General features: G+C 47.7%; 1 pseudogene across 1 annotated transcript; it reads left to right on the top strand.

The window, feature by feature from the left end:
• Positions 1 to 1,069: 1,069 nt before the first annotated feature.
• On the top strand, positions 1,070 to 20,142 carry LOC310785362 (exostosin-1c pseudogene; annotated as a pseudogene). The gene is made up of 2 exons (XR_014554079.1): positions 1,070 to 1,294; positions 18,698 to 20,142. The product of XR_014554079.1 is annotated as an exostosin-1c pseudogene (transcript).
• Positions 20,143 to 21,212: the final 1,070 nt, after the last annotated feature.

The following is a 21,212-nucleotide window of genomic DNA, read 5'->3' as shown; positions in this document are numbered from 1 at the left end:
GGGGTGATCGTAGGGTGCTTTCTCCTCTCGTCTTCGCACAGAGAGGGGCTGTGCTCATTTTTAGATGAGCAATAATTCAATGCGCCTGTGGTTCAGAGGAGATTAAATGATCTCAAATCACAGGATATAATAGCTTCTATCAGTAAATAGCCAAAGCAAAAAATTGTGCATTTTAATTTTCGTGTAGATAAAAACGAATACGCGTTCCTCGAGCATTGGCACGTGGAAACGGCCCAAGCTGCGATTGTAGGCTATATTTAGAAATAAAACGCATGGCTCTTTATATAGTGTCTTTGTCCACGTTTTTACTGCTACCATTGTTTGCATGGCGCTTAGCAACGCACCTTTGTACAGATGTTGAGATGGGATCACATGTCTCGGAAGCCCTTACAAACAGCAGGCATAGTAATCGTAGGATAGGAATACCACCACAGTACAACTTTAAATATACGAGTGATACAATACCATAGGGGGGCTAAATGGTATAATAAGGTCAGTATAAACTCACAGGCGCACTTAGTCCCATAGGATCAGCTAGGACAACAGACGCAGCTGGTTCGACTGGTACTAGCTGGTGAAGCAGTGTCAGCAGGCTAGTGGTGGGATGTGCGCTCTACAAATGCACACAATGAGGTGCATGGCTGTGAGGTAGCCTATAGGATCAAAGCGAGCCAGACATATCGGCACAGACCACAGAGCGCTGGGAAATTGGGAGGGCAGACGCGAATGGGCGGAGGGAGGAGGATCATTTTTATGGACGCGCCCCGGCGGATGGTGCGTGTGTGTTTACGCTATGTCAGCCTTGTAACTTCATCATATTATAGGGATCGCAAATCGAGAGGAGGAGGGCCGGTTTGCCGCGAGGAGGAGAAGTGGATTTTCTTTGGAGCCACTACAGCCGGTCATTGACTGACTGACGGCGCTCAACAGTTCAGTGCGCAATTGTAGCCTACTGAGACTCTGCTTCAGGAGGACTGACTGGACAGACTCTGCTTCAGGAGGACTGACTGGACAGACTCTGCTTCAGGAGGACTGACTGGACAGACTCTGCTTCAGGAGGACTGACTGGACAGGCTGAGACTCTGCTTCAGGAGGACTGACTGGACAGGCTGAGACTCTGCTTCAGGAGGACTGACTGGACAGGCTGAGACTCTGCTTCAGGAGGACTGACTGGACAGACTCTGCTTCAGGAGGACTGACTGGACAGGCTGAAGCTCCACAGCCCAACTCAACTCTGAAGCGGATGAACCTGCTTCTGCCAACTCAGAGGGATCTCAGTGTCAGTCTGTGACAGGTAGGCTCAATAGATAGTGTGTCTTTGACAGTTATATATAAATATACTTATATATAGCATATATATATATATATATATATATATATATATATATATATATATATATATATATATATATATATATATATATATAATGCTAGTGACAGGTAGGCTCAATAGATAGTCTTTGACAGTTTCACACACACACACACACACACACACACACACACACACACGCACACACACACACATACATATATATATATATATTATATTATGTATGTGTGTGTGTGTATAGGCATATATATATATATATATATATATATATATATATATATATATATATATATATATATATAGATAGATAGATAGATAGATAGATATAGAGTACAGTATGTTTATATTACAGGTAGCTGTGTCCCATAGTAACTGATGCCTTCATGTCAAATGTTAATGATGCACAGCACATCAAAGGCTAATGTGATTGTAACTAATTATGCAGCCATTTAGCCTGTTCTCATAACCTGGATATAATATATATATATATATATATATATATTAGTATAATAGTATCTTTAGTCTGCGCTGAGGTTTTTGGGCAGATGACGGCTTCTCCTACCTACCGGACAGACGGGCTGAGTGTTGCACTTGCACACACCATGCAAGATGATTAAATAATGCCAGCGGTTCAGCTGTCAATTTGTTTGTGCTTGAGAAATAGTGTGCCGTGCCATCAAAACCACAATGACACAACGTCAACTAAAGGAAACCGCCATATGCGGAGACATATCGACAAGGCAGAGTTTCACAGCACTGATTCACACAGTGCGCACACACAGATGGACCTCGCAGACTGAAGCCGACACGGCAACGGGACGGTGCAAAGCACAGCAGAAGAGTGCACAGATATCACACATTCTGACAGGACATCGCTTCAAAAGTGTTTACTCACAAACAGGCAGCACAAACAAACAGGCAGCACAAACACAAATTGTTGAAGCTCCAGCGACCACAAGTTTAATTAAAGCTTGTGGTCGCTGGAGCTTCAACAGTGTGCGGACTTCCTCTTCTTTTATGGTGTGTATTTTTGAGTCCAGCACCTGTAAATTTTCACGGAGATGTGCGTGCTTCCCTTTTTGTTCTGAGCACAAACACAAATCACATTCAATTCTGGAGACCTGAACTGCATAATGCATTTGACGAAATTTGCATGGAGAGGTTCACTTGAACGCTATTATAATGCAAATTAAAATACCAGACACACTTCTTAGTGTCACATTTAAAACCAACATCAACTGCATCTTCTGCATGCGAAATGATGACATTGGCTTTGTTTTGTGAATGGTGCGTGTGTTGGGCGCCCTCTTGCATTTAAAGCTGTGTTAGTTAATAGCTCACACAGGAGCGAAACATCACCTGCCTTCACGTCCCACTGAGTTGCTTCTCACGTAGTAATGACTCCCAAAGAAACCCTCCAGGCTGCCAGAGATCACTGCAGCAACTAATTACAACGCTCGTGTCATTTCTGATGAGAATAGATGGTGATTTCTTTCGGTGATGATGTCTGTGCCGTCTTCACCATCAATGTGACACAAAAGGCTCTCTGGGGAGGCTGGATGTTGCACACAAGCTGTCGCCTACACGCATTTCATCTGGTTTATGAATTCACTTTGCTCTATGCAATCCCCCACCCGCCCTGGTGATTATAGAGAAGCACAAATCCCGTCTTATCGAGGCATTGTCCAAGACAGACCGTAGTCACATTACAGAGGTAGATCTCTATAGATGTGATGTCTTTACTACTATTACAATGTTAAAAATGTTAAAAATGAAGAAAAATGCATGTATCCAACTTTTCAATTCTTCTTTTCGTTTCTTCGAAGCATGATGGTTATATGACAGTTTCCCATTTTTTTACGCAGTTCTTTGCATTTTTTATTGAACTCTGCAAGGTCTTTTGAGCTGCAAGGGTTGGGTAGTAGAGGGCAGACAAGGCAGTGTGCTCCATAGTGTGGTCTGCTTCTCCACATTCACAGGTGGTTGTGGGCCAGTCTTGTAGCCCCATCTGACCAGAGCAGCTTTTGATCGGCCTGTTCTTGTTCTCAGGCGGTTGAGTGTCTTCCACTGAACCCAAGGTGCTTCTGAGCCACGAGGAAGGTCCTCAGCAGGAGGGATTCACATGTCAGTTGGAGCTAAGGGGGGTCGTTCTCCAGCTTTTCCATCCAGAGCTGGAGTCTGGTTTCTTCTCGAGATGTTGTTAGTGGCTGGACATGGCTGGGGAAGCTTCTTCTTGACTTCAGTGGTTGGGCCGGGGGTTGACGTCCATAGAGGAGGTGGCTTGTATTGGTGGGTTTCAAGCAACCAGTGATCAAGCGGCAGGTGTTGTTCAATGCTGGGTCAGGTTTCTTGGCATGGGTTGATGTCTCCCACACAGGGCGTGCATATTCTGCAGAGGAATAGCACAGAGCGAGAGCAGTAGATCTTAATGTGGATGCTGCTGTGGCTCTCCTTTTGGAGTTGGTCAGTTTCCGTAGGATGTTGTTTCGGGAACCAACTTTGGATTTGGTGTTGTTGACGTGCTCGTTGAAGGAACGGGTGCGCTCCAGAGTTACACCAAAGTAGATGGGGTGGGTACACTGCTCGACTGGTGTTCCAGAACATTTGATGTTGAGAAGATTCCTGAGGTGGAACCAGCAGACTTGGGTCTTCGCAGGGTTGGCGTGTAGGTGGTTGCGCTCATAGTAGAGGAGTAGCTGGTAGGAAACATGAGACATACAGTATACTGGGCGATATTCTCAATATGATCATTTATTGTCTTTCAGCAGAATCATATCGCGATGATATGAAGATACTTCAATATTGATGATGGCAACCAAATTTGACTTAAAAACTCTCATAAAATGAAATATGGTCGCAATTAGTGCAGTATTATTTGAATATTTCTGTTTTGTTTGACGTCACACCTACATTACCATTCGGTCCAATGAGATGAACATTCATCTGGTTATTTAACGTGCATTTGGATAATCTTATGAACCACATTGTGATATATATTGATATCGAGAAAGATCCTTGGTGATTATCGTGATATTGATTTCGACCATATCGCCCAGCCCTAGTATGTCCTATCTGTTCTGTTCTCTCTTCTCTTTCTCACCTTGCAAGGCAGCTGGATTTCGCGCAAGATCATGAGATCAAACCATCTGGCAGTGTCAGGTTATTCTCTCTCTCCCTTCTCCCCTGTTCTCTCCCATCTCTCTCTCTCTCCCTTCTCCCCTGTTCTCTCCCATCTCTCTCCCCCTTCTCACTCCCCCCTCATCTCTCTCCTCCCTCTGTCTCTCTAAGATTGTTCAATTCTGTTTATAGTGCTTAGCTAGACTTAGCTAGATCCATTCTCTGTAAAGCACTCTGAGACATGCTTGTGAATTAGGGCTATACGAATAGACTCGACTCGAATATAATAATAACGTACGTGTAATGTCAAGTATAAATTAACATGCTATAAATAATATAAAGTAGAGGTAAAGACTTTTAAAATAAAGTGCTTTTCTGACAAGATCCAAAAAAGTCTTGCACGAGATTTCCACCCGACAGTACACCGATAACACCATGCACTCTACTGACTGAATCACAGACGTCGGGGACGCTCCACTACTAATTGAACCCCATTTGGAACGTGCCCCTTTCTCCTGATCCCAGGGTCAGATGGTACATCTCCTCCGTCTCGTCAAGGTTAAAACGCTGATGGGCCGATCTGATGTGGGGGGGGGGGGGGTTTCTGCGATAGGGACACATCTCCAGCCTGATGCCCCCAAAGATAAGATGAGCTGCAGGCCGGCTGCACTGTGAGCAGGAGCGGCTAATAAGCCAGATGGATTTAACCGCATGCTCTTCCTGCTGGCGTGTGTGTCGTCAGGTGCGCCGCCTGCCAGCCAAACGCACAGAGAGAGAGAGAGAGAGAGAGAGCAACGTCCTCCCTCTTACCTGTGTCCCAGCTCGGCTTCGTCTCTCTCGTTGGATACGCTGGGAGCTGTGCGCCGACGATGCAAGGCTATCGTCCCGCTCTCTGTCTCTGTGTGCTAACTACAGCCACGTTCCCGGGACTATAAACCCCACCGCCAAATTCCAGAGAGCTCGCCTAGAAGCCCCCCCTAATAATTGCTCCTACCCACCTCGTTGGTTCTCTTAATTAGCCCTGGTGCTGTTTGGAGTGTTCTCTTAATTAGCCCTGGTGCTGTTTGGAGTGCAGCATATTGCGGAGACATAATTAATCAAACCCGGCGTGTAATTACGCCACGGCCTTTTGGAAACGGGGAGCACGGTCGGGATGCTGGTTTGCGTCGCGCGGCGGCCCCTTCGGCTCGAGGTAAACATCTTATTAAACGTGTCAGAGCCGCCTCTCTCTACCCACGCAGAGCCAACCACGCTTTTACTGTACGAAGGTAGAGGAGAACGCACGCTGTTGTTGTTGTGTTATCCGTACGCACGACATTTGCTCGTAAAAGTAGCAGCGCTTGATTAAGTTTATGGCCGCTCTGGTTCTGAGGTGGGTCGAGCTAATGGAAAAACTCCCCCAGTAGCTGTGTGTCGACGGCAAAGAGAGATGAGTCTGCTTTCTTACGCAGCAAAAATACATTGTTCAGCCAGGAGCAAAATGTGCGTGTGTGCGTGTGTGTGTGTGTGTGTGTGTGTGTGTGTGTGTGTATGGATGTGTGTCTGAATATGTATAGTGTGTGTGTGTGTGTGTGTGTGTGTGTGTGTGTGCATGGATGTGTGTCTGAATATGTATAGTGTGTGTGTGTGTGTGTGTGTGTGTGTGCATGGATGTGTGTCTGAATATGTATAGTGTGTGTGTGTGTGTGTGTGTGTGTGTGTGTGTGTGTACGTACGTGTGTGTGTTTACGTGTGTACGTGTGTACGTGTGTGTGTGTGTGTGTGTGTGTGTGTGTGTGTGTACGTACGTGTGTACGTGTGTGTGTGTACATGTGTACGTGTACGTGTGTGTGTGTGTGTGTACGTGTGTACGTGTGTGTGTGTGTGTGTGAGACAAATCACAGAGCAGGAGACAGGTCTGCCAGGGTTGCTTATGGCTGCTCCTATTTTCACCACAGCAGGTTGTCTTTGTCTCAGCACAGACTGATCTGATGTGACTACAGCCTGGCGTCGTTAACGCTCACCTACTCCCCCCTTACCCTGGCCTGGGCTATCACACACCGCAGTATGGATCACATCAGAACTTATCACACACTGCAGTATGGATCACATCAGAACATATCACACACCACAGTATGGATCACATCAGAACTTATCACACACCACAGTATGGATCACATCAGAACTTATCACACACCACAGTATGGATCAGATCAGAACTTATCACACACCACAGTATGGATCAGATCAGAACTTATCACACACCACAGTATGGATCAGATCAGAACTTATCACACACCACAGTATGGATCAGATCAGAACTTATCACACACCACAGTATGGATCAGATCAGAACTTATCACACACCACAGTATGGATCAGATCAGAACTTATCACACACCACAGTATGGATCACATCAGAACTTATCACACACCACAGTATGGATCACATCAGAACTTATCACACACCACAGTATGGATCACATCAGAACTTATCACACACCACAGTATGGATCAGATCAGAACTTATCACACACCACAGTATGGATCAGATCAGAACTTATCACACACCACAGTATGGATCAGATCAGAACTTATCACACACCACAGTATGGATCACATCAGAACTTATCACACACCACAGTATGGATCAGATCAGAACTTATTACACACCACAGTATGGATCACATCAGAACTTATCACACACCACAGTATGGATCACATCAGAACTTATCACACACCGCAGTATGGATCAGATCAGAACTTATCTAACTGGATCAAATCAGAACTTATCTAACTGGATCAAATCAGAACTTTTTATGGGGAGCCTGAAGGCAACACGTTGCCTTAACATCTCAGTATTGGCAGTACTGTTCCTTTTCAATCCCAGAAAACCAAACGCCCTGACCGTCCCTAGTGCAACCACACCTTCAGATGATGCAACAGAATGTTGACGTTCATAAAAAAAATGAGTCTGTTATTACGTAGAGAGGCCTGAGGTATAGCTACAGTATCTGGTATTTATTAAGATTGATTATTTTGCTGATAGACACTGAATGGCCTTTTTTGCAGCAGCAACACCATTCTTATCTGTACAAACAATGACATCATATTTCTTTTTTTTGTAGCCAGCTACTAGACACATTTGTATCTATTATGTTCCAATGAAGCCTACATAGGTTACTATAGATCATAACATTTCATAACAATTCTTGGTGACATATTTCTATTTCTATATATTAACTAATATTAGCAATATAAGCAAATTAGCTATATTAGCAACAGTCACAACAGTCAGTAACAGCTTCTCTGAGTTCAACCATTCAGAACTTCAGTCAACTCAGCCAATTGGTTCCCTACATGGCGTCAGCATGGCCTCTGTAGCTTTTGCACATATTTCGCCTGAAGGATTTGCTGATGCTTTGTGTCTTTTGTTTTCCTCCATGCATTTCTTGCATATTTCCTCCCCCCTCCTTGAAGTGGACCTACAGTAGCAGGCTCCTCCCCCCTCCTTGAAGTGGACCTACAGTAGCAGGCTCCTCCCCCCTCCTTGAAGTGGACCTACAGTAGCAGGCTCCTCCCCCCTCCTTGAAGTGGACCTACAGTAGCAGGCTCCTCCCCCCTCCTTGAAGTGGACCTACAGTAGCAGGCGTTGCTGCTGTCAGTTCAGTGTCACGCCAGATTGGTTTTGCGCGCGACGCGTTGCGGGTCGCCTGAACCTCGGATGTGTTTTCCGATTTCTCCAGGTTTGCGACCGGTGTTGTTAGCGGTTACTGTCACAAGACAAACAGACAAACCTCCACCGTCACCTCAATCAATCGGTCAGTCAGTCAGTCAGTCAGTCAATCACTCTGTAAGTCAGTCAGTCAGTCAGTCAGTCAGTCACTCTGTAAGTCAGTCAGTCAGTCAGTCGGTAAGTCAGTCAGTCAGTCAGTCAGTCAGTCAGTCAGTCAGTCAGTCAGTCACTCTGTAAGTCAGTCAGTCAGTCAGTCAGTCGGTAAGTCAGTCAGTCAGTCAGTCAGTCAGTCAGTCAGTCACTCTGTAAGTCAGTCAGTCAGTCAGTCAGTCAGTCACTCTGTAAGTCAGTCAGTCAGTCAGTCAGTCAGTGAGTCAGTCAGTCACTCTGTAAGTCAGTCAGTCAGTCAGTCAGTCAGTCAGTCACTCTGTAAGTCAGTCAGTCAGTCAGTCAGTCAGTCAGTCAGTCACTCTGTAAGTCAGTCAGTCAGTCAGTCACTCTGTAAGTCAGTCAGTCAGTCACTCTGTAAGTCAGTCAGTCAGTCAGTCAGTCACTCTGTAAGTCAGTCAGTCAGTCAGTCAGTCAGTCACTCTGTAAGTCAGTCAGTCACTCTGTAAGTCAGTCAGTCAGTCAGTCACTCTGTAAGTCAGTCAGTCAGTCAGTCACTCTGTAAGTCAGTTAGTCAGTCAGTCAGTCAGTCAGTCAGTCAGTCAGTCGGTCACTTGCCCCTACTCAGGTTATACACTCAGGAAGAGATCACAAGTGACATTCACATGCACATTCCTGGCTATCCTGCCCCCTCCAACCCCACACAAAACACACACACACACACACACACACACACACACACACACACACACACACACACACACACACACACACACACACACACACACACACACAACATATATATATATATATATATATGGCCCTCGGTCACGTCTCTCAGGCCCTGTAATGACAGAGTCCAGGGTTTAATTTTAGTCCGCCCGAGCCTCTCGCCCCACCGCAAGATTTGTGTTTTCTTCAGAACACTTCATTTCGCTGAACTAATATATGTCGCCAGCTTTAGGCCTGCGAAAACACACACACACGCCAGATGTCTGTTTAAGTATAGTATCGACACACACACACACACACACACACACACACGAGCACGCACAGCCACAAACGATCACACAATAACACGTTGAAATGCCTGCTGCTGCCGAGCGAGCGCTAGCTGGCATGAAGCATCAACTCCCCACAGTGTAATTGCCCGGGATGTGTGTCAGCCTCTGGTGGGCTGCTTCTATCATTCAGCTGGACGCACCTCTTCTCCCAGGCGAACCCAATCAGCCGGGGAGGAATGGAGATTTCACCCCCCCCCCTCCAGACATTTGGCCCATCCGGTGTCGGTTTACAACGCGCTTTATGTCGCTACCCAAAATCATTTCAGACATGCTGCCGCCGTGCCTCATGCTCCTCTGACTGACTCCTCTTCCCACAGAATGACTGTAATGAGAGTGGATTTCATCATTTTCAAGACTTTTTACAAGGTCAAAATGTGCTCAGAAGAAGTGCCGCCCGCCCGCCCCGGCCAGAAAGTAGCAAAGGAAACAAATATCAAGTCAAGCCGCAGCATTTGTGTGCCTATCCCTTTAAGACCGCGAACCGCGTTAACGCGGTTCGCGGTCTTAAAGGGATACGCACACAAATGAGGGATATACATGCAAATGCTGCATCAGGTGTCAATGGGTTAAAAAAAACATCCCATTGATCGAAAGGAGAAGGCGAACGCTGAATGTCTTTGCGTGCGAGGCCATCATGGCTGTTCTAGTATAGTAAACACTGTTGAATAAGCTGCTGTGTGTGTGATCAGTGATCACTGTCAGAGAGAGAGACAGGTGAGATGCTGTGTGTGTGATCACTGTCAGAGAGAGAGACAGGTGAGATGCTGTGTGTGTGATCACTGTCAGAGAGAGAGACAGGTGAGATGCTGTGTGTGTGATCACTGTCAGAGAGAGAGACAGGTGAGATACTGTGTGTGTGATCACTGTCAGAGAGAGAGACAGGTGAGATGCTGTGTGTGTGATCACTGTCAGAGAGAGAGACAGGTGAGATGCTGTGTGTGTGATCACTGTCACAGAGAGAGAGACAGGTGAGATGCTGTGTGTGTGATCACTGTCAGAGAGAGAGACAGGTGAGATGCTGTGTGTGTGATCACTGTCAGAGAGAGAGACAGGTGAGATGCTGTGTGTGTGATCACTGTCACAGAGAGAGAGACAGGTGAGATGCTGTGTGTGTGATCACTGTCACAGAGAGAGAGACAGGTGAGATGAGACATTTCAATCCACGTCTCCCTGAGTGACAAGATGGAGGAGCAGTGTTGTGGTGGGAAACAACAGCAGGTAGAAGCAGCTGAGCGAGTCCCTGAAGAGGAGGCTTGGGGTTGAGGCCCAGCTGTCAGCCACACCATGTTGTAGCACCAAGTCTGCTCCTCTTGTGTTTTCTTCTTCCTCCAAACCTCACGTTTGTCCCTTCATCCCTGCTGGGTTTCTTCCTTTTCTTCCTTCTCTCTCCTCGACTATTGACTTCCCCATTTCCTCCAAATCGGATTACGTTCAATCGGAAGTTGACTCGTCCAAATCAAATTACGTTTCAATCGGAAGTCTTTTAGATGCAGCCCCGTTCTCGTTCTCGACGCCTGCTATGTTGACTATTTTGTCAAGTCCCTCGGCATCGTTATACCGACGTGAAAGGTGCCCCTTTTTCGTCCTTTTTTGGAGGTGCAGGGTGGTCCAACAGAACCTCCACAACGTCTGAAATCCCACAAGGCTCTGTCCGTCTCCGTCTTTAACGTAGAGTGTAATTGGGCCTTCACTCTCTAACCGACGTGACGTTTTTCAAATTAACCCACGTGACGTTTTGAAGTTGATGGCGGAGGAACGTAACCGGGAAAGGAACGCAACCGGTGGCGTCGAAAAATGATGAAAAGGGGTATGCCATGGGGACATTATTGTTCAGAAACACATATTCTTTCATGTGTTGTGAGGAGTGTGTGTGTGTGTGTGTGTGTGTGTGTGTGTGTGTGTGTGTGTGACAGAGAGAGAGAGAGAGAGAGAGAGAGAGGGGTGCGTAAGGTGAGTAAGCAGCAACCAGAAGAAGACAGTTGAGACGCAGCACTACTCCTTTGTGGTGCGGCTATGAAACACATAGTAGCAAAGCTGGTTTATCCTGTTACCTCTGATGGTACCTGATCCTCCTGCTGCTGCCTGCTGCTCTCTGATGTCAGTGCAGTGTGTGTGCACTATTCCACTATCCCCCCTCCCCAACAACTCAGTGCAGTGTTGACACAGATCCTGCAGTGTTGACACAGATCCTGCAGTGTTGACACAGTGTTGACACAGTTCCATTGCTTGCTCAGTACACTCTAATTGAACCTTCCTGGAAGTCGTTTTTTTCTTTGCACTCAAGGCGAAGAAATTATCAAAAAATCGTTTGCTCTGCTTGCGTTTATTCCTCCTTTTTATGCTCCTCCCCTCCCTCTCTCTCTCCCCCCGTTTAGAGAGGGTGATTGAAAAAGAAAAACAGTATCCACCTTATTTTTGAATGCCCCACTGTAAAAAATAATTGTGCGTACAAGGTCCGGTTTAACGTGACTTATTGTTGCCGCTTGCCATTTCCTAATGTATTCTACTTGATTTGAAAAGATGGCCGCCTACACTCAGTCTCTTGTACCCTGGCTGAATTGAACATAACTTGGTCAATAAGTATGTAACATACAAAATAAAACAACCCGTAATATCTTAATTTTATGTAGAATGCAGAGGACATGTAACTGTTTAGTTAAACTTGCATTCCAGGAATATTGTGCTCTTAAGATGACGTTAGTGGCTCGAGTCTGTTTCGTCCTGAAACCCACATAGGTTGCGCCAGGCGTAACCTATGTGCGATTCGGAATAACGCATCTGAGATAGAAAATGTTATGAATATAGCCACGTTATAAACAACAAACTAACGCTGGTGATCCGTATGGAAACAGTGTTACTCGAAATGGTTAATATTAGCCACAGCAGGCAATTACCCATGAATGCACTGCGCTCTTAAAGGGATATTTATCGACGAGATTTTTGCCAAGCTGGACCTGATTAGTGATTTGCTCCGTTCGCCCAGACGGGTGTCAAGCTGTCAGCAACAAGGCTGGGAGGATCACACCGGAAGAAGCAGCCATCAGGCAGATCAGGCAAAAATGGCCGCCAAAAATAAGGTGGATAGTTTTTAAAGAAAACCCCCTCACACACAAGTCAAGTTAGGTCACCGGCGGAGGATAGTGAAGAGAGGGAGAGAGAGGGGAGGAAAGAATCAAAGGAAGCAGGTGAATGAAATGTAGGATGAAGGAAGAGTAGATATGGGAAAGAAAGCAAGATGGAAGGATGGATGCGTGGAAGTGAAAGGCTCTTAAATCCTCCCTGTCACCTCTCACTGAACCCTGTCCTTCCTCCTTCAGGCGTGTCTCTTCAATGAGTCCTGTGGCCTTTTCCACCGCTCGTCACCACCCGGCTATAAGGATCCATCAGTGATCCGTGACAGAGGGACTTCTCTCACCACTTACCGCTACCTCGCTGTGTCGGTGTGTCGGTGTGTATCTCTGCTGCCTCGCCGTGCATGTGTCGGTGTGTCGGTGTGTATCTCTGCTGCCTCGCTGTGCATGTGTCGGTGTGTCGGTGTGTATCTCTGCTTGTACGCGCGCGCGCGTGTGTGCTAGCAGATTCACAGCTCCAGTGTTGCTAGCTAGCTAGGCCCAGTCAGGCTGAGACTTGCCCCAGAGTTGCACTGCCCTACATTCATCATTAACGCTCCTTGTACACAATATACCAGTGTTTCTCAAACAGTGGTCCGCGTACCACTGCCCCCTAGTGGTCTGTGAGTAGATTTATATTTCTTTCCTTTTTTTTTACCTCCCACTATCCAATCGGAGAAATGTTTTACATTTTCTGGGAAACTCAATGTCAGATCACCATGCCTGTAAAGGAATATATGTATTTTTTCACCCCAAATCCAACGCCATCGCCCCTGACTCTCTACGACGTACGGTTGCGGAGATACGTCCACTCTGCCTGCAGGGCTACAGGAGAGAGACAGAGTACAGTGGGTGGTTGGGAGTTCCGAGTTACTGACCAAACACTCTATTTTAGTAATTGCTGTCAGAATATAGAGCCATTTAACACTTATTTGAACACAAAAACATCACTGAATGCAACTTGAAGATGGCAAAAGATAGCCTATTTGACTTTGGCAACATTGTGCATTTATTGAACTTGAAAAAACTTTCTTTGAACTTTGAATATATTTGAACTGAACAGGAGAAATAAATGTAAAAAAAAAAGTAAATGGACTAACTAAAATAAATTACATATATATTTTTTATATCGGTTATCTTGTTTTCATAATTGTGGGAAGCCAAACATTTTATTAATTGTACTGCTATTTGTCATTTAATTAGCCTGTAATTTTCTACAGTTGAAGTAGTAGGCCTATTGTTTTTGGGGATGTTTTGGGAGTTAGGTGGTCCCCGAGTTTTTTTCATTGGTAAGTCAAGTCAAGTCAAGTCAAGTTTATTTGTATAGCACATTTCATACACAGAGGCAATTCAAAGTGCTTCACATAAAATGGTTGACAGGAAAAGAAAAGAAAAGAAGAGAATAAAATGGACATTTAAAAGCATCACAACAAAACTTTAAAAAAAGAGTATAAGTGGTCCTTGGTCTGAAAAAGTTTGAGAAACACTGCAATATACCATGCAGCATATAATGCCTGTGATACACTAGAAGACTTTCAAAATGTGAACAGATTATGAGAAGACTGGGGAGTTTACACTACAAGACTGGTTCATTAAGATATTTTTTATCACGACTGAAAACCTGACTGAAATACACTACACAACTGACTCAGACAAGGCAGTATACACTACAAGACGTCGTCGGGAGGCAATTTACACTTGAAGACTAGAAATCTGTACCCCGTATATACTAACAGATGTACCCCGTATACACTAACAGATTAGAAATCTGTACCCAGTATACACTAACAGATTAGAAATCTGTACCCCGTATACACTAACAGATTAGAAATCTGTACCCCGTATACACTAACAGATTAGAAATCTGTACCCAGTATACACTAACAGATTAGAAATCTGTACCCAGTATACACTAACAGATTTTGCTGCCGACTGGCACAACAACTGCAGACTAGAGTCAACAAAGACAGACTGAGTCCAACTGGAGATCCTATGTAAAATCCGGGGGAAAGTCTTGTAGTGTAAACTAGGCATTAGGGGCTGATGTACAGTAACTCTAGTGGAGAAACAGCATACACACAATATAGCAGGCAGCAGCATTATCATGAGAGAATGATGCAAGTGGACTGGAGAACACCTCAGGCTGTTCATGCACAGGCAACGTTTTCAGCCAGCGGATAATTGTGGTTTGTTATAGAACACAAAATAATGGTTTTCTGCCCTTAGCCTACCAGCCCGTAATGTTATCCTCAATGCTTTTGTCCTATTCACACATCATCATCCGTCCTGAAACCGGTAATGCCTCGTTGCCTCCGAACCCTAACTGCTATGTACTGTCATTTTAAAAATCAATTCAAATCCCCGCTATTGGCCGGTGTGATTTTAAAAAGCCAGATGAATGGAGGGTGTCGGGTGACAGGTTCTCAGGGCATGGTGTCAGTGTGAAACAGCGCAGCGTCAGTTAGGCTTGGAAAAGGGCTCCCCCGCTGCTGCTGCTGCTACTGTTATAGACCCTTTTCACGGGGGGCATTTTGTGTCGAAAAGGCAGAATAAACACAGGTGCGAGCAAAACACTAATGAGGGTTTCCACATTCCAATCATGGACGTTTGAAATCCTCATTAGTGTTTTGCTCTCACCTGTGTTCACCCTGCCTTTTCCACACAAAATGGCCCCCGTGAGAAGGGTCTATTGTTGCAGCGGTAATGGAGAGAGCCCACTTTCATCAATGTAAAATTTAAATGAACATCCTCAGTGGACCGTTATAGCGCTCAACAGTCACGTGAAGTTCCATGACGTTTCCAGCCCCGGAAGAGAGTTCCCCATTCATTTTCTCCATAGACGTTTCGGGGGGGAAATTTCCTTTTTTAAGGAGTTTTAAGGCTGGAACCAAGCCAACCCGTGACCTACTGAATCGGGATCGTGAGTGACCATAAAACATTTCAGCTGGAGCAGAAACAAAAAATAAAAAGCAGGGGGGAGGGGTGGTGAGGGGGGTGGGGTGGGGGAATCGAAAATAATTTTCCCCCCCCCTGCTTTTTATTTTTTGTTTTTGGTCACAAGTGTTTTATGGTCACTCACGATTCAGTAGGTCACAGGTTGGCTTGGTTCCAGCCTTAAAACTCGTTATATAAGGATTTTTCCAAATCTATACCTCTACTTGTGCAAGACAACTGCATAGTTGTAGTGAGGAGGAGGGCATAGTGTGAAATGGCACTAGATGTTGGATAAGGAAATGCAATCAATTCTTCGTGCCCATCATCATTACCACCACCTTAATGATATCCTCCATCACTTTTCTATTACGCCTCTCCGGCAATCGCTATCAATTATCAGCGCAGCCACAAATCAGTGGGACAGAGCCGGTACAGATGTCTCACTGGAGTGTCTCCTCCTGAAGAAGATGGAGTTCCAGTCCAGCGCGTCGCTGGCAGGTGATATAAAGCATGAAAGAAATAAAGAAAGGAAAATCAATGCCTTAACTAAAGGAGCCAGTGAATTATTGATGAAGAGTGTGTAATGGGATCCCAAGTGTCTATTTCGACACAACTTTAGTCTGCTTGCTGCTCCCGCTGCTGCACTCACAGCCAGAGGAGGAGATAAGAGGAGAACATGCCAAACACCACCCACCAACATCTCCACAAGGCAGATTAGATTGACACCCTCCCCTTCCCACAGACACTGCTGTCACAACCGAGCTACGTTATCAACTAGCATAATATGTAGAGCCAAAGTGAACGTCACTTCCTGCTTCAGCGCTGTACCAGAGATTTTCATCCGCCATTTATTTTCCCCCTAGACATTTCGTCGAACCCTAACCCAAAACGTAAAAAAAAAAAGCGGGGTTAAAGAAAATATTTTTTCAATGTTTTTTTTTTTTTTTTTAAGTTCTGAGTGAAATGTTCTATGGTCTCTCCCGATAACACGGGTGGAAAACATTCACAAATGCAGCAACTCTATGCACACGATGCACACACCGAATTTTTGCAGTAAGAGTCGGTGCATTTGACAGGTCAGACAATGCGCTGTGTGCCCGCGCCTCGCACATCACCTGTGTGCCCCGCGGCCCGCACATCACCTGTGTGCCCGCGGCTCGCACATCACCTGTGTGCCCGCGGCCCGCACATCACCTGTGTGCCCGTGGCCAGCACATCACCTGTGTGCCCGTGGCCAGCACATCACCTGTGTGCCCGCGGCTCGCACATCACCTGTGTGCCCGCGGCTCGCACATCACCTGTGTGCCCGGCCAGCACATCACCTGTGTGCCCGCGGCCAGCACGTCACCTGTGTGCCCACGGCCCCCACATCACCTGTGTGCCCGCGGCCAGCACATCACCTGTGTGCCCGCGGCTCGCACATCACCTGTGTGCCCGGCCAGCACATCACCTGTGTGCCCGCGGCCAGCACATCACCTGTGTGCCCACGGCCCCCACATCACCTGTGTGCCCGCGGCCAGCACATCACCTGTGTGCCCGGCCAGCACATCACCTGTGTGCCCGTGGCTCGCACATCACCTGTGTGCCCGGCCAGCACATCACCTGTGTGCCCGGCCAGCACATCACCTGTGTGCCCGGCCAGCACATCACCTGTGTGCCCGTGGCCAGCACATCACCTGTGTGCCCGGCCAGCACATCACCTGTGTGCCCGGCCAGCACATCACCTGTGTGCCCGGCCAGCACATCACCTGTGTGCCCGTGGCCAGCACATCACCTGTGTGCCCGGCCAGCACATCACCTGTGTGCCCGCGGCTCGCACATCACCTGTGTGCCCACGGCTCGCACATCACCTGTGTGCCCGCGGCTCGCACATCACCTGTGTGCCCGCGGCTCGCACATCACCTGTGTGCCCGCGGCCAGCACATCACCTGTGTGCCCGGCCAGCACATCACCTGTGTGCCCGGCGGCCCGCACATCTCCTGTGTGGCATTTTTTTTATTGCGAGCAGAGAAGAAGACTTGGCTGGAGAAGAGCTGGAGATGAGGAATGTGAATGAGAAGGTAGGGAGAGAGGGAGGGCAGGTGAGACCTGAAAGCTGCCTTTGTGAGGCAGCTGGCAGTAAGAACACTGCCCTTCACTGTGAGGTGTTCTTGACACACACGCACACACACACACACACACACACACACACACACACTTATGATGCAGAGTTATGGTGGGGGGGAGATGCTTGGCGAGAATATAGGGGTCAAAAAACCGTTGCATGTTTGCAAATATAACAAAAATGCCTTCTCTTCAGTCTCTCTCGGAGGCAAACGGACTTTTCAGAGTCATAAAGCGTCTCTGTTTTCCTTCGACTTTTCCAAATCTCCATTTCAGACACTAAACGCCGGCCCATTTTCTCCTCCGCTGCACCTCAACTGTATCTGGCTCAGTTCAGCTGGAGCTTGAAGAGCACGATAATATCTAGCTTCTCCTGCCGTCTCGTGCGTGAGCTTTAGCGCACTATCGCAAAGCAGCGCTGTTTTCCTCGAAGTGGATGTCAACACACATCACAGCACATGTGAGGGTCTCCGGTTACGTGTATCTTCTCTCACAGCACGAGCGCGTGGAAGGCGAGGAGGAGAGAGAGAACGCAGATGTTATGAAGAGGTGGTTTTTGATGTTTGGGGTAATAATCACGCTTGGGGCGCCTCTCTGTGTGAGTGCACGGAATGAATTTTGAGAGAGTTTAAGATCGAGCGAGCTTTTAAAGTATATTTTTTCCCACAAACTTTACAAAAAATAATTTGATCCATGCTGCGGCTCAGACTGAACTTTTTTTTCCCCCTCACAGTTTTAAATCCCTTGCTGCTGTCTGTGAAACAACCGTACTCCGCTGTGCTACTTCAGTGCTGTTTGATGATAGCGTAGATGCGTTGCTGTTGTTGACGTGTGTGGAATGGATGAATGTGCCTGTTTATTGCTGTAGTATATGCCAGGCCGGCTTGCAGATTGCATATGGCTTAACCCATTGATACCTGATGCAGCATTTGTGTGTGTATCCCTTTAAGACTTAAAGGGATACACACACAAATGAGGGATATACACGCAAATGCTGCATCAGGTATCAATGGATTAACTCCTTAGGGTCTTGTGTTGGCAATAAAAAGCCATCCCAAACGAAAGCACGCCTATACTCTTGGCCTTCTAAAAGCTAAAAGCGCTAGTTAGCGCATATCGCTCACGACAGCGGTTAGCAAATCCCGGAGTTTGTCTCTGCGTTGATCTGGCTCTGTACTGATCTGTGTTCTCTGTGTTTGTTTACCTGTTTCCCCAGGAGGGGCCCTGCAGACGGCGGGCGCGTCAGGCACCATGAGGCAGCGAGCAGCTGAGCCTGAGAGAGAGGAGAAAGCAGCCTTCATCATCGCTGTCAGCCGGGCAGAGACGGGCTAACGCACACACACGTCTGAGACGACCAGGGGGGGCGAGCGAGGCCGATGGGGAAGACGGAGAGCGACTGAGAGAGCGGATTCGGTATCTCACATTGCGTCATTCTAAATGGCTAACTGGACCGGGCAACACTTAGAGGCGGCGATGTCCACCACGATAACACATTGCCCTCCATTAGACCCACCTTGTTAGAAGTCGCCGGGCAATCCCGCCGCCCCCGTGAGGCTAGAGAGCGGAGGGGCAGAGGACCAGAGAGAGAGAGAGAGAGAGAGGAGAGCGCCCCCGTGAGGCCAGAGAGCGGAGGGGCAGAGGAACAGACGATCAGAGGACCAGAGAGAGAGAGAGAGAGAGGAGAGCTAATCGAGACTGCGACAGGCCTCCATGCAGGCGCGTAAGAAGTATGTCCTGCTGGGCTTGTGTGCGTGCTGCTGGCTGCTCCTCTTCTACTGGGGCGGAGGGGTCCAGGTGCGTCTGCTCCGCCTGCTGACGCGCCAGCGGGGCGAGGTGGTGCGCCCCTGGCCCAACTGGACCGACCGGGCCTTCCTGCCCCGCTATGCCCACCTGGACGAGCTGCAGACGGACCCGGGCACGGCCGAGTCGCCCCGCCAGCGCCGGCAGGCTTGGTCGGGCATCTACAAGGACAGCCGCTGCCGCATGGAGACCTGCTTCGACTTCTCGCGGTGCCGCCGGAGAGGGAGGGAGGGCTTCCGCGTGTACGTGTACCCTTCGGAGAAGAACGAGCGCGTGTCCGAGAGCTACAGGAAGATCCTGACCTCTATAGGCGAGTCGCGGTACTACACGTCGGACCCCCGCGAAGCGTGTCTGTTTGTGCTAGGGATAGACACCCTGGACAGGGACCAGCTGTCGGGGCAGTTCGTGCCCAACGTGGACGAGCGCATCCGAGGCTACCCGCTGTGGAACGACGGGCGGAACCACCTGATCTTCAACCTGTACTCGGGCACCTGGCCCAACTACACGGAGGACCTGGGCTTCAACATCGGCCAGGCCATCTTAGCCAAAGCCAGCCTCAACACGGAGCACTTCAGGCCGGGCTTCGACGTCTCCATCCCACTGTTCTCCAGGGAGCACCCGCAGAAGGGCGGAGAGCGCGGCTGGCTGGTGCGCAGCACCATCCCGCCGCGCAGGAAGTACCTGCTGATGTTCAAAGGGAAGCGCTATCTGACGGGCATCGGCTCGGACACCCGCAACGCCCTGCACCACATCCACAACGGCAAGGACATCGTCTCGCTGACCACCTGCCGCCACGGAAAGGACTGGGAGAAGCACAAGGACGCCCGCTGTGACCACGACAACCTGGAGTACGAGAGGTAAGACCAGGGGTCAGGGGGACTTAACGAGGTGATGTTGACGTGAGAGGTGAGGCGTGGGGTCACGGCAGTTCCAACGGGAGGATTCATAGGAAGTGATGTCATAAAGGAGGAGCAGGCTTTTCCTCTCTTAACGAGGACGTGCACAGCAGTGGTGTTTCTCTTTACTGGATTCTTTTTGGGGACTTTACACGCCGTTTTATTGCTCTTCGTAGATGTCGCTGCTTTTCTCTGAGCAATGTCAATGGTAGCCTTTGTGTGTCCCACTGGTTATTTTTCGCTCCCTTTTATAGCCGTGCAATTTCACCGTTTTTGTTTATAGTGTTTGGCAGCTGCTTTATAAGATCAAAGAGAAAGTCTCTGGAAATTTAGATTCAGGTCACAATTTACAACAATGCTTTTATTCGTATATAATTACTATTCCAAGTATAGTTAAGCAAGAGTTGTAATGCACGTATTCTATAATAACTGACCTTATGAATCTCATAGTATAGTAGACCAATAAGTTCCTTTTGAATGCAAAACAGCATCTCCAGCAGTATGGCCTTTGGTGCACGGGGCACAGTGCAAAAACAAGTGTGCGTGCGATGAGTGCCACGTGCACGGTGTATTTAACAACAAATAAACGTGCCACAGATGCAAAAGCAGCAAAGGTGAACCGAAACCAGGTTCCCACAAGGAAAAGCTCTGTGCACGGTACCAGCTGGAACCCCCCAGAGAAGGAACTATTAATTAACTTCCGAGTGGCTGTAAGGTTTCATGTCTTTCATGTTGCTTTGTTGTTGATGCGTTCCAAAATTAACTTGATTGTTACACGGCTGTTGTTGACATGGTATTGGTAAACAATCTGTTTCGGCGCAAGACATGTGCCGGGAATTGTAATTCCAGTTGATCGGGGTCACCCTCATGCGCTGTTTAGAGACACTGCGGAGCGCGTCGTCATTCAGAAACCACGCCCAAAACGGGGGAAAACAAAAACTCCCCCCCCAATCCTGGCGTTCTCCTATGTCACGTGCATGGTCGTGTGTTGCACACAAAGATCATATACGGAAGATGAACACTCCAACTTACTTC

The sequence above is a fragment of the Poromitra crassiceps genome (genome assembly GCF_964638095.1).
Source record: "Poromitra crassiceps genome assembly, chromosome: 11".
Taxonomy (NCBI): domain Eukaryota; kingdom Metazoa; phylum Chordata; class Actinopteri; order Beryciformes; family Melamphaidae; genus Poromitra; species Poromitra crassiceps.
Note: the sequence above shows the minus strand (reverse complement) of the source record. Positions and strands in the feature narration are given on the sequence as shown.